This window comes from Nycticebus coucang, chromosome 20 (genome assembly GCF_027406575.1).
Source record: "Nycticebus coucang isolate mNycCou1 chromosome 20, mNycCou1.pri, whole genome shotgun sequence".
NCBI lineage: Eukaryota > Metazoa > Chordata > Mammalia > Primates > Lorisidae > Nycticebus > Nycticebus coucang.
Genome location: NC_069799.1, coordinates 61982165 through 61992761, shown reverse-complemented (window position 1 = coordinate 61992761; position 10597 = coordinate 61982165). Strand labels below are relative to the sequence as shown.

Genomic DNA, 10597 nt, shown 5'->3' with positions numbered 1-10597 from the left:
TGATTCTCCTGAATTGATTATGAATTTTACCAAATGATTTCTCTGTATCTGTTAACATGATCAGATACTTCCCATTGGACCTGTTAATATGCTGAATTACATTATATGGTGTTCTAACGTTTGAATGCATTTCTGTAAGAAAGTCTACATTTTCATGTTGAACTAAAGAAAATATTTTTGCTAGATTCAGTTGTGGGGGGAAAAAAACCTCATTCCTTTGAATGTTAACTATATTTTTTCTGTTTATCAGAGTAGGCACCTAGCCTTCTTATTTTATCTTGCCTGTTTTTTCAATTTCTTAACCACCTTTGCATGTTTTCTATGCTTATTCTCTGTTAGTGGCTGTTGCCAAGTTCACTAACATTTTCTTCAGCTATATCTATCTGCTTTTTGAGAAATCCATTCATTTTAAAATGTCAATGATTGCTTTTTCAACATGACTTTATTGTATTTCTTTTCTTTATTGTATTTCTTTTATTTTATTTTATTTTTTTATTAAATCATAACTGTATACATTGATATGATCATGGGGTATCATACACTCGCTTCATAAACCATTTGACACATTTTTATCACAGTGGTTAACATAGCCTTTCCGGCGTTATCTCAGTTACTGTGCCAAAACATTTACATTCTACCTTTACCAAGTTTCGCAAATACCCCTGTAATATGCACCACAGGTGTGATCCCACCGATCCCCCTCCCTCTACCCACCCCTCTCCCTTTCCCACTTCCCCCTATTGTTAAGTTGTAGCTGGGTTATAGCTTTCATGTGAGAGTCCCAAATTAGTTTCATAGTAGGGCTGTGTACATTGGGTACTTTTTCTTCCATTCTTGAGATACTTTACTAAGAAGAATATGTTCCAGCTCCATCCATGTAAACATGAAAGAGGTAAAATCTCCATCTTTCTTTAAGGCTGCACATAGTATTCCATGGTATACATATACCACAATTTATTAATCCATTCGTGGATCAATGGGCACTTGGGCTTTTTCCATGACTTAGCAATTATGAATTGGGCTGCAATAAACATTCTGGTACAAATATCTTTGTTATGTTGTGATTTTTGGTCTTCTGGGTATATGCCCAGCAGAGGAATTACAGGATTGAATGGCAGATCTATTTTTAGATCTCTGAGTGTTCTCCATATATCTTTCCAAAAGGAATGTATTAATTTGCATTCCCACCAGCAGTGCAGAAGTGTTCCCTTTTCTCCGCATCCACGCCAACATCTCTGGTCTTGAGATTTTGTGATATAGGCTAGTCTCATTGGAGTTAGATGATATCTCAAAGTAGTTTTGATTTGCATTTCTCTGATGATTAAAGATGATGAGCATTTTTTTATATGTCTGAAGGCCGTGTGCCTGTCTTCTTCAGAGAAGTTTCTCTTCAAATCCCTTGCCCAGCCTGCGATGGGATCCCTTGTTTTTTTCTTGCTGATGCGTTTGAGTTCTCTGTGGATTCTGGTTATTAAACCTTTGTCAGAGATATATCCTGCAAATATCTTCTCCCATTCTGAGGGCTGTCTGCTTGCTCTGCTTACTGTGTTCTTAGCTGTGCAGAAGCTTTTTAGTTTGATCAAGTCCCAGTAGTGTATTTTTGAAGCTGCTTCAATTGCCCGGGGGGTTCTCCTCATGAAATACTCACCCAGACCAATTTCTTCAAGGGTTTTCCCTGCATTCTCCTCTAGTATTTTTATAGTTTCTTGTCTTAAGTTTAAATCTTTAATCCAATGAGAGTCTATCTTAGTTAATGGTGAAAGGTGTGGGTCCAAATTCAGTCTTCTGCAGGTTGCCAGCCAGTTCACCCAGCACCATTTGTTAAATAGGGAATCTTTTCCCCACTGAATGTTTTTAAATGGCTTGTCAAAAATCAAATAGCGGTAAGTAGCTGGATTCATCTCTTGGTTCTCTATTCTGTTCCAGATATCTACTTCTCTGTTTTTGTGCCAATACCATGCTGTTTTGATCACTATCGATTTGTAGTAAAGTCTGAGGTCTGGTAGTGTGATTCCTCCTGTTTTGTTTTTATTTCTGAGTAATGTCTTGGCTATTCGAGGTTTTTTCTGATTCCATATAAAACAAAGTAATGTTTTTTCAAGATCTTTAAAATATGACAGTGGAGCTTTAATAGGGAGTGCGTTGAAATTATATATTGCTTTGGGTAGTATGGACATTTTGATAATGTTGATTCTTCCCAGCCATGAGCATGGTATGTTTTTCCATTTGTTAACATTTTCAGCTATTTCTTTTCTTAGAGTTTCATAGTTCTCTTTATAGAGATCTTTCATGTCTTTTGTTAGGTAAATTCCCAAATATTTCATCTTCTTTGGTACTACTGTGAATGGGATAAAGTCCTTAACTGCTTTTTCAATTTGACTGTTGTTGGTGTATATAAAGGCTACCGATTTATGAATGTTGATTTTGTAACCTGAGACGCTGCTGTATTCCTTGATCACTTCTAGGAGTTTTGTAGTAGAGTCCTTAGTGTTTTCCAGATACACAATCATATCATCTGCGAAGAGCGAAAGTTTGATCTCTTCTGACCCTATATGGATACCCTTGATCGCCTTTTCTTCCCTAATTGCGGTGGCTAAAACTTCCATTACAATGTTGAAAAGCAATGGAGACAATGGGCAGCCTTGTCTGGTTCCTGATCTGAGTGGAAATGATTCCAATTTAACTCCATTCAATATGATATTGGCTGTGGGTTTGCTGTAGATAGCCTCTATCAGTTTAAGAAAAGTCCCTTCTAGACCAATTTTCTTGAGTGTTCTGATCATGAATGGATGCTGGATATTATCAAAAGCTTTTTCGGCATCAATTGAGAGAATCATATGGTCTTTGTTTTTTAATTTGTTTATGTGCTGAATTACATTTATAGATTTACGTGTATTGAACCAGTCTTGAGACCCTGGGATAAAACCAACTTGGTCATGATGTATAATTTGTTTTATGTGTTGCTGGATTCTGTTTGTTAGGATCTTGTTGAATATTTTTGCATCTATATTCATTAGTGATATTGGTCTATAATTTTCTTTTCTTGTTGGGTCTTTTCCTGGTTTGGGGATCAGGGTGATGTTTGCTTCATAGAACGTGTTGGGTAGTCTTCCTTCTTTTTCTACATTTTGGAACAGGTTGAGTAATATAGGTACTAATTCCTCTTTAAAGGTTTGGTAGAATTCTGACGTGAAACCATCTGGTCCCGGGCTTTTCTTTTTAGGGAGGTTTTGTATAGTTGATGCTATTTCTGAACTTGATATGGGTCTGTTCAACATTTCTACTTGATTCTGGTTAAGTCTTGGAAGGTGGCGTGCTTCCAAGTATCGGTCTATTTCCTTCAGATTTTCATATTTCTGAGAATAAAGTTTCTTGTAATATTCATTAAGGATTTTTTGGATTTCTGATGAGTCTGTGGTTATTTCGTCTTTGTTGTTTCTCATTGATGATATTAGAGATTTTACTCTTTTTTTCTGATTAGGTTGGCCAGAGGTTTATCTATTTTATTGACCTTTTCAAAAAACCAGCTTTTTGATTTATTGATCTGTTGTATTATTCTTTTGTTTTCAATTTCATTTAATTCTGCTCTAATTTTGGTTATTTCTTTTCTTCTACTGGGTTTGGGGTTGGAATGTTCTTCCTTTTCCAGTTGCGTGAGATGTCCCATTAAGTTGTTAACTTCCTCTCTTTCCGTTCTCTTGAGGAAGGTTTGCAGTGCTATAAATTTCCCTCTTAGAACTGCCTTTGCGGTGTCCCAGAGATTCTGATAGTTTGTGTCTTCATTGTCGTTTTGTTCCAAAAAATTGGCAATTTCTTTCTTAATCTCATCTCTGACCCAGCTATCATTCAGCATAAGGTTATTTAACTTCCATGTTTTTGTATGGGTATGCAGATTCCTGTTGTTACTCAATTCAAGTTTTATTCCATGATGGTCCGAGAAGATGCATGGAATAATTTCTATTCCTTTAAATTTACTGAGGTTAGACTTGTGACCTAAAATGTGATCAATTTTGGAGTAAGTTCCGTGGGCTGATGAGAAGTATGTGTATTCAGTTTTGTTGGGATGAAATGTTCTGTAGATGTCTGCTAAATCTAAATATTGGATGGTTAGGTTTAAATCTAAGATTTCTTTGCTCAGCTTCTTTCTGGAGGATCGATCCAACACTGCCAAGGGAGTGTTGAAATCTCCGATGATTATGGAGCTGGAGGAAATCAAGTTACTCATGTCTGTTAGAGTTTCTCTTATAAATTGAGGTGCATTCTGGTTGGGTGCATAGATATTAATAATTGAGATCTCATCATATTGAGTATTACCCTTAACAAACATGAAGTGACCATTCTTGTCCTTCCTTACTTTTGATGGTTTAAAGCCTACTGTATCTGCAAATAAAATTGCAACACCTGCTTTTTTCTGATTACCATTTGCCTGAAATATGGATGACCATCCTTTCACCCTGAGTTTGTATTTGTCTTTTAAGGTGAGATGTGACTCTTGTATGCAACAAATATCTGGCTTGATTTTTTGTATCCAGTCAGCTAACCTATGCCTCTTTAGAGGACAGTTTAAACCATTCACATTGATGGAGAGTATTGATAAGTCTGGTGGAATTTTGGGTATCGAGTTTTTCAAAGGTCCAGTGGACATTTTTAATCCTTTCGCCAGTGTGGAAGTTGGAGTTTGAGCCGAAGTTTCTGAGTGAGTTTACTTTTGTGGTATAGGATTGGGTTGGTCATTGTGGAGGATAGGTCTGAGAATATCCTGAAGAGCTGGTTTACTTATGGCAAAATTTTTCAACATATGAATGTCATTGAAGTATTTAATTTCTCCATCATAGATGAAACTCAGTTTAGCTGGATACAAGATCCTGGGTTGAAAGTTTTTTTGCTTTAGGAGATTAAAAGTTGATGACCAGCCTCTTCTGGCTTGAAAAGTTTCAGCAGAGAGATCTGCAGTTATTCTAATATTCTTACCTTTGTACGTTATAGTTTTCTTTCGCCGGGCTGCTTTGAGAATCTTCTCTTTCATGTTAACTTTAGTGAAACTAATTATGATATGTCTGGGGGATGACTTATTGGGGTTGAATCGTGCTGGGGTTCTGAAGCTGTCTGCTATCTGAATTTCAGATTCTCTAGGCATGTCTGGAAAATTTTCTTTCATAATTTCATGCAGAAGGGCCTCTGTGCCCTTGGAGGCCACATCATCGTTCTCAGAAATTCCTATAATCCTTATGTTGCTTTTTTTCGAATTATCTGAGAGTTCTCTGAGTGAGTGATCCGTTTTTGCTCTCCATTTCTCTTCCTCTTTGAGAGATAGGGAGCGTTCGAAGACTTTATCTTCAGTGTCAGAAATCCTTTCTTCTGCTTGCTCCATTCTCTTACAGATGGATTCTACTGTATTTTTCATATCTTTGAGGGCTGTAAGTTCTTGCTTCAGTGTGTCTAAGTCTTTGGTGGTTTTGTCTTTAAATTCGTTAAATTCTTGAGACAATTTTTGAACTTCTCCTCGGATTCCTAATTCCATTTTATTAATCTTGTCTGCCATCCAAATTCTGAATTCGATTTCTGACATCTCAGCCAGTTGTTTATGAATGGGATCTTCAATCACATCTGCCGTATCTTTTCTTGGGAGGGTTATCTATTCTGGTTATTCATGTTACCAGAGTTTTTCTGCTGATTCCGCCCCATGGTTATTTTACTCCCTTTGGTTTTTCCCCTGGGGTTTTATCGAGGGCCCGTACAGTGTTGTGGCCTGAGAAACTGGGGCCCTGTCTGGTGTGGTGGAGCAAAGTGGTTCTGTCTTATTTTCAGCTGGTTTCTGTTCGATCCTATTGCAACTTCTACTCTGGCTTGAAGTCTCAGCTGTGTGGAAAAATCAGCAATTAAGTCACCCCGCCTGCCCACCTCTGGCCCCAGTTGGAAAAGGAGAATCAACCTTCCTACAACCATACACCCAGGGCACCGCCTGAAAAGTCCTCAGTCTATTAGCCCAGTTCAAAAGGTCCGAATCTACTGTCTCAATTGGCACTTGTCTCGGGTGAGAGAGTTCAAGAGGTCTCTGGGAACTGGATCACAGGGGCCTGGTGACTCCTCTGACACGGCTCACCCCAGTGCAGCGTGGAGTCAGGAGGAGCCACCCAGCAAACAGAGCAGTCTGGGAAGGTTGACGTCTCCTTCCCCACTTTGCCTCTCCGTCGGACCCAGTCACTGGTATCTCTGCAGATGGCTAACCCAGTTGCCTGCAGTGAACAGACACTCCAGGGGTTTGCACCTGCCTGAATCGCAAGGAAGTCTGCCAGGCCCCCGCAGACTGCCGCTATCTAGCAGGAGGAGATGGGGCCTGACATCTATGAGTGTTTGATGCAGTTGATGGGAGGGAGGTGTTCACTCAGGCTTAGCCCTGTCCCTGATGGATGCTGCTAACAGAACAGAACAGACAACTTTGCGGGGTTCTGTCTCTGTTCCTGTCGAAATCGCCTACAGAAGACGAGCTGTTTTGAGTTCAAACGTCTTTGGTATTGGAGGTTTGAGTCCGATCACCTCTCTGGGTCGGCCCCGCCCTGGAAGCTTCCCGGGTTTGTGAGCAGTGTCAGGAAATCCCCCACTCACCGGTGGCCTCCTCTGGTTGCCCAGGGAGACAGGGGGTGTGGCCTCAGAATATCCAGAAGTGAGCGTTCTGCCCTTAAAGAAAAAACGGCTGTTGTTCTACCTCCAGGGAACTGCTGCTCTGGTGTGGCACTCAGGCGACCCTTTTCTCTTCTGTCTCGCGCCCCGGAGTCAGCACTGAGTGGCCGCAGTTTGTGCTGGGTCCACACCCCTCAAGAGATCCCCCAAGAATTAGAACTCTTGAGGGATAGGCCCCCAGACCCCGAATGGGAGTGGGGGGGTGGAAGCTAGAGTTTCATTCAGTTTTAGGCAACAATACGGCCCGGGGAGGGCTCCTGCCCTGCACCACAGGGAAGTGCCGCCAAGGCTTGATTTCCCCTCAGCAGAGTGCCTTCTCCTCGCTCACGTGTCCCAGAGTCGGCGCTGACCTGACGCAGCTCAGGCACTGTGCACTCCCCTCGAGAAATCACCCAAGGATCCGAACTCCTGGGGGATAGGCCCTCAGACCCCGAGTGAGAGTAGGGGCTCTCAGCTCTCAGCGGGGAAGCTAGAGTCTTATTCAGTCTTGTGCCCGGGGAGGGTTGCTGCCCTGCACTGCAGGGAAGTGCCGCGAGGCGTGACTCCCCCTCAGCCCGGTGCCCTCTCCTCACTCGCGCGCCTCAGAGTCAATGCTGACCAGTCGCAACTCGGGGACTGTCCACTCCCCTTGAGAAATCACCCAAGGATCCAAACTCCTGGGGGACAGGCCTCCAGACCTCAGTGGGCGGGAGGGGAGCGCCGGGAGGGTTGCCGGCGAAGGATTCCCAAAGTTTTATTCCGTTTTATGCCTGGCAGGAGAACGCCACGGCACCCCAGTAGGGGGGGTAGGTCCAGTTTTTAGAAGGTCTCTCCCGTGGAGTGTAGTGGGAGGGCCTTTAATTTCTGCCCGCTTGTTTAATTGTGGGGCTCTTGAGCCAGTCCCCTGGGGGAGGGGGACTCCCGTCCGCTTGGTGGTGGATTTTGTACCTTTTGTTTGCATCCTTGTGATCGCAGCGTGCCTCAGCGGTGTTGATGTGCATTCTTCAACCTTCTCTCTTGGTGAGGCTCAAGTCCACCAGGATACTTACTAAATTCCTGTCCCTTAACGCTCCTTCTGGACGGGAGCCTCTGTTGAAAGCTGGCTTCAGTCCGCCATCTTGTCTCTCTCCACTTTATTGTATTTCTCATGCTTTCGCTATGATTTCCATCTCTCTAATAAATCTAAACCTTTTAATTCTCTTTCAGATAGTCTATTATTGCAAGATCATGGGGTTCAGAATTTCTCATTGATCATGTCTACTTGCCCCTCTTCCTGGTGAATTTGTCTAACTTGGTTTGTAAATTTATTATAAACTTACCTTCCATAGGCACTATTTCTTTTTCTTTGTTTGAGAGTTCTTCATGATTTAGGTCAGTGGTTCTCAACTTTCCTAATGCCGCAACCCTTTAATACAGTTCCTCATGTGGTGGTGACCCCCCAACCATAAAATTATTATTTTGCAACGAAAATACATGAGAAACTGTATTCAAGTGTTGTGGCATTAGGAAGGTTGAGAACCACTGCTCTAGGTTATTAATGCAGTTCTCCAGAATGATTTTGGTTTGTTCCTGATGGGGCTTTATGTATGACATTGTTTCAAATTTGATGGCATGTCAGCTGTTTGACCTGGTTGTGATGTTGGCTTGGAGTTGCAATTCACATAGAGTTAATGTGTAAAATTATTTACTCATCTTTATATTTTGTGCAAGTCCCAAGGCATATAGCTTGTTTTCACGGCCACATCAAATATGTAATATCTTGGGAAGTGCTTGGTTAGAGCTCTCTGCCTCCTAAGACCCTAAGGATATCCTCCCAGCTATCAGCCCTTTCAACTTGTACCTAAATCCTATTCACTGTTAGACCAAGTGTATTACATTGTATTTGAGTTTCCCTTTGTTCTTTCCTCTGCCTTTTCTTATGTCTTGGCTGTATATTTAAAATTATCATGATCATAATTTATCCATCATTTCCCTGTGTTTATAGCAGAGAAAGCCCTACACCACTGTTGCCACAAGTCCTGATCTATTATTCCCCAACCCTAATTTTTTATTTACCTACTTGAGCCTACTGCATTACCATTATTTAATTCCCTGTTATCTGTAAATGTTTCTCTCATCATTGTATCCAAACTTGCATATCTGTGCTAATCTTAAAACTTTTAAGTGTACATATCACTTTTCATTGTCTAAACTATAAGCTTTTTGAGGCTAGGGACTATGCCTTGTGCTTCTATAGTTCTGTCTCTTCCCTAGTGGTCATTTAATGCATATTTACTGAGTCTAATAGAGTAAGAATTCAAGAAAAAAGAGTATGTGTCAAAGAATGTCCTAGAACTTTACATATATTATGGCATTAATTAGACCCTCACAGGCGGAAGCCTTGGGAACACGGAAAGCTTTTCCTGCAGGAGAAAACCTATTGCAGGGCACTAGATATCTGGTAGCCTGACCCTCACACTGAGGCCGGGCTGCCACTGAGCAGCTTGCAGCCATGACTATGCCTGGGTACTTGACACTGCCCATCTTCCCCAACACTGGACTCCTCTCATGGGCCATCTTTGCTCAGGGACTCTCATTGGCCTGCCTAGGACATTTTCCAAGTTGCCCTGAGGCTCTGACGCCTCTGCTCTGCCCTACATGTATCAGGTTTGCATCAGAGTCTCCTTCCCCACACACTTCTGCTGTGTCCATCCTTTATCATTTGCTGACATCTCCACCAATACCTCCCTTCCACTTCCAAATTCTACCTGCCACCTGCTTCCCAGGGGACCCAAACTAGGCCTTTGCTTCAGCCTCTTTTTCAAATGAGGAAACCAGGGCTTTAAAAGAGTAAGACACATTATCAAATATACACAGCTAGTCAGTCAAACTGTCCAGATTTGAACCCAATTTTATCTGAATAAAAAGCTTATCTGTTTTACCACTTCCGGGGGATATGAAAACAATGCTTAGTAGGAAGTGGTGCCTTGCCATCAGTGAATGTTCCAGGGTCATTGTGATGTCACATTATTCCTGCAGGGACCCACTTCTCTTAGTTCCTATTCTCAAGGTGTTTGTCAGGAGGTAAATATTTAATCCCATTATTCCCTGACTTGAGACAATGCAGAAGGCAAGCTTTTGCCTCAACTAGCCAAAAGGAACCCACATCGAGTATAAGAATCCTTCACTTGAGCATTTATGATTCTGTTGATTGAATCTGATACTGTGTTTCCAAAGGAAGACTTGAATGAATACTGAGAGGTCAGAAGCAGGTGCGTCTGAGCTGCAATAGAACTAGAAATGTTTTATTTGGAAAATTTTTCTCAGGCTAACTCTAATGCTTAGGTTAAGGGCTAGATATGTGATTTAAAAAAAAAAGTATTGATTTTTTTCCTCATCAGATGGATAATATGCTGACATCGTAACAAAGGTTTGAAGGAGGCATGTCTCACACATATGCATGAATACCTAATCATCATGCATGTGAAATGAAAAAGGGGTCTGGATATCTGATTTTCTGTACCACTCTCAGATCTTTATGCTTATTACATCAAACTGGAGCTCATTATTCATATAGCTGCCTCTACCTCCCCAAACACATGGCACAACCAGAACTCTTTCACACAAACCCCAAACTCCATTCATACTCACCCATTCCAAGGGCTTTACAGACTTACAAGATGGGAACAAAATTCTTCATGATCAGAGGCCTGGTTTCTAGTATGAAGCCAGGTAGTAATGGGCACCCAATGCATACGTGTTAAATGCTTTAAATAAATAGGAGATGTTATAGCTATTATAAAATATTTAAAAGATTATAAATGAAAGGCAGCAAGTCTCTCTGTGGCCCTTACAAGGTGATTATAGTATTAGTTGGGGTACCAGCTAAATTGCTTTAACAAAAACCAATATAAAACAGGTTAGATTGAATAAAACATAAATTTCTCTCTCTGCTACC

At 41.3% G+C, this 10597-nt stretch overlaps 1 non-coding gene across 1 annotated transcript; it reads right to left on the bottom strand.

Moving 5' to 3' along the window:
- Positions 1-10034: 10034 nt before the first annotated feature.
- LOC128573245 (small nucleolar RNA U13) lies at positions 10035-10139 on the bottom strand. Its single transcript, XR_008376398.1, has one exon. It is a non-coding gene; the product is annotated as a small nucleolar RNA U13 (small nucleolar RNA).
- Positions 10140-10597: the final 458 nt, after the last annotated feature.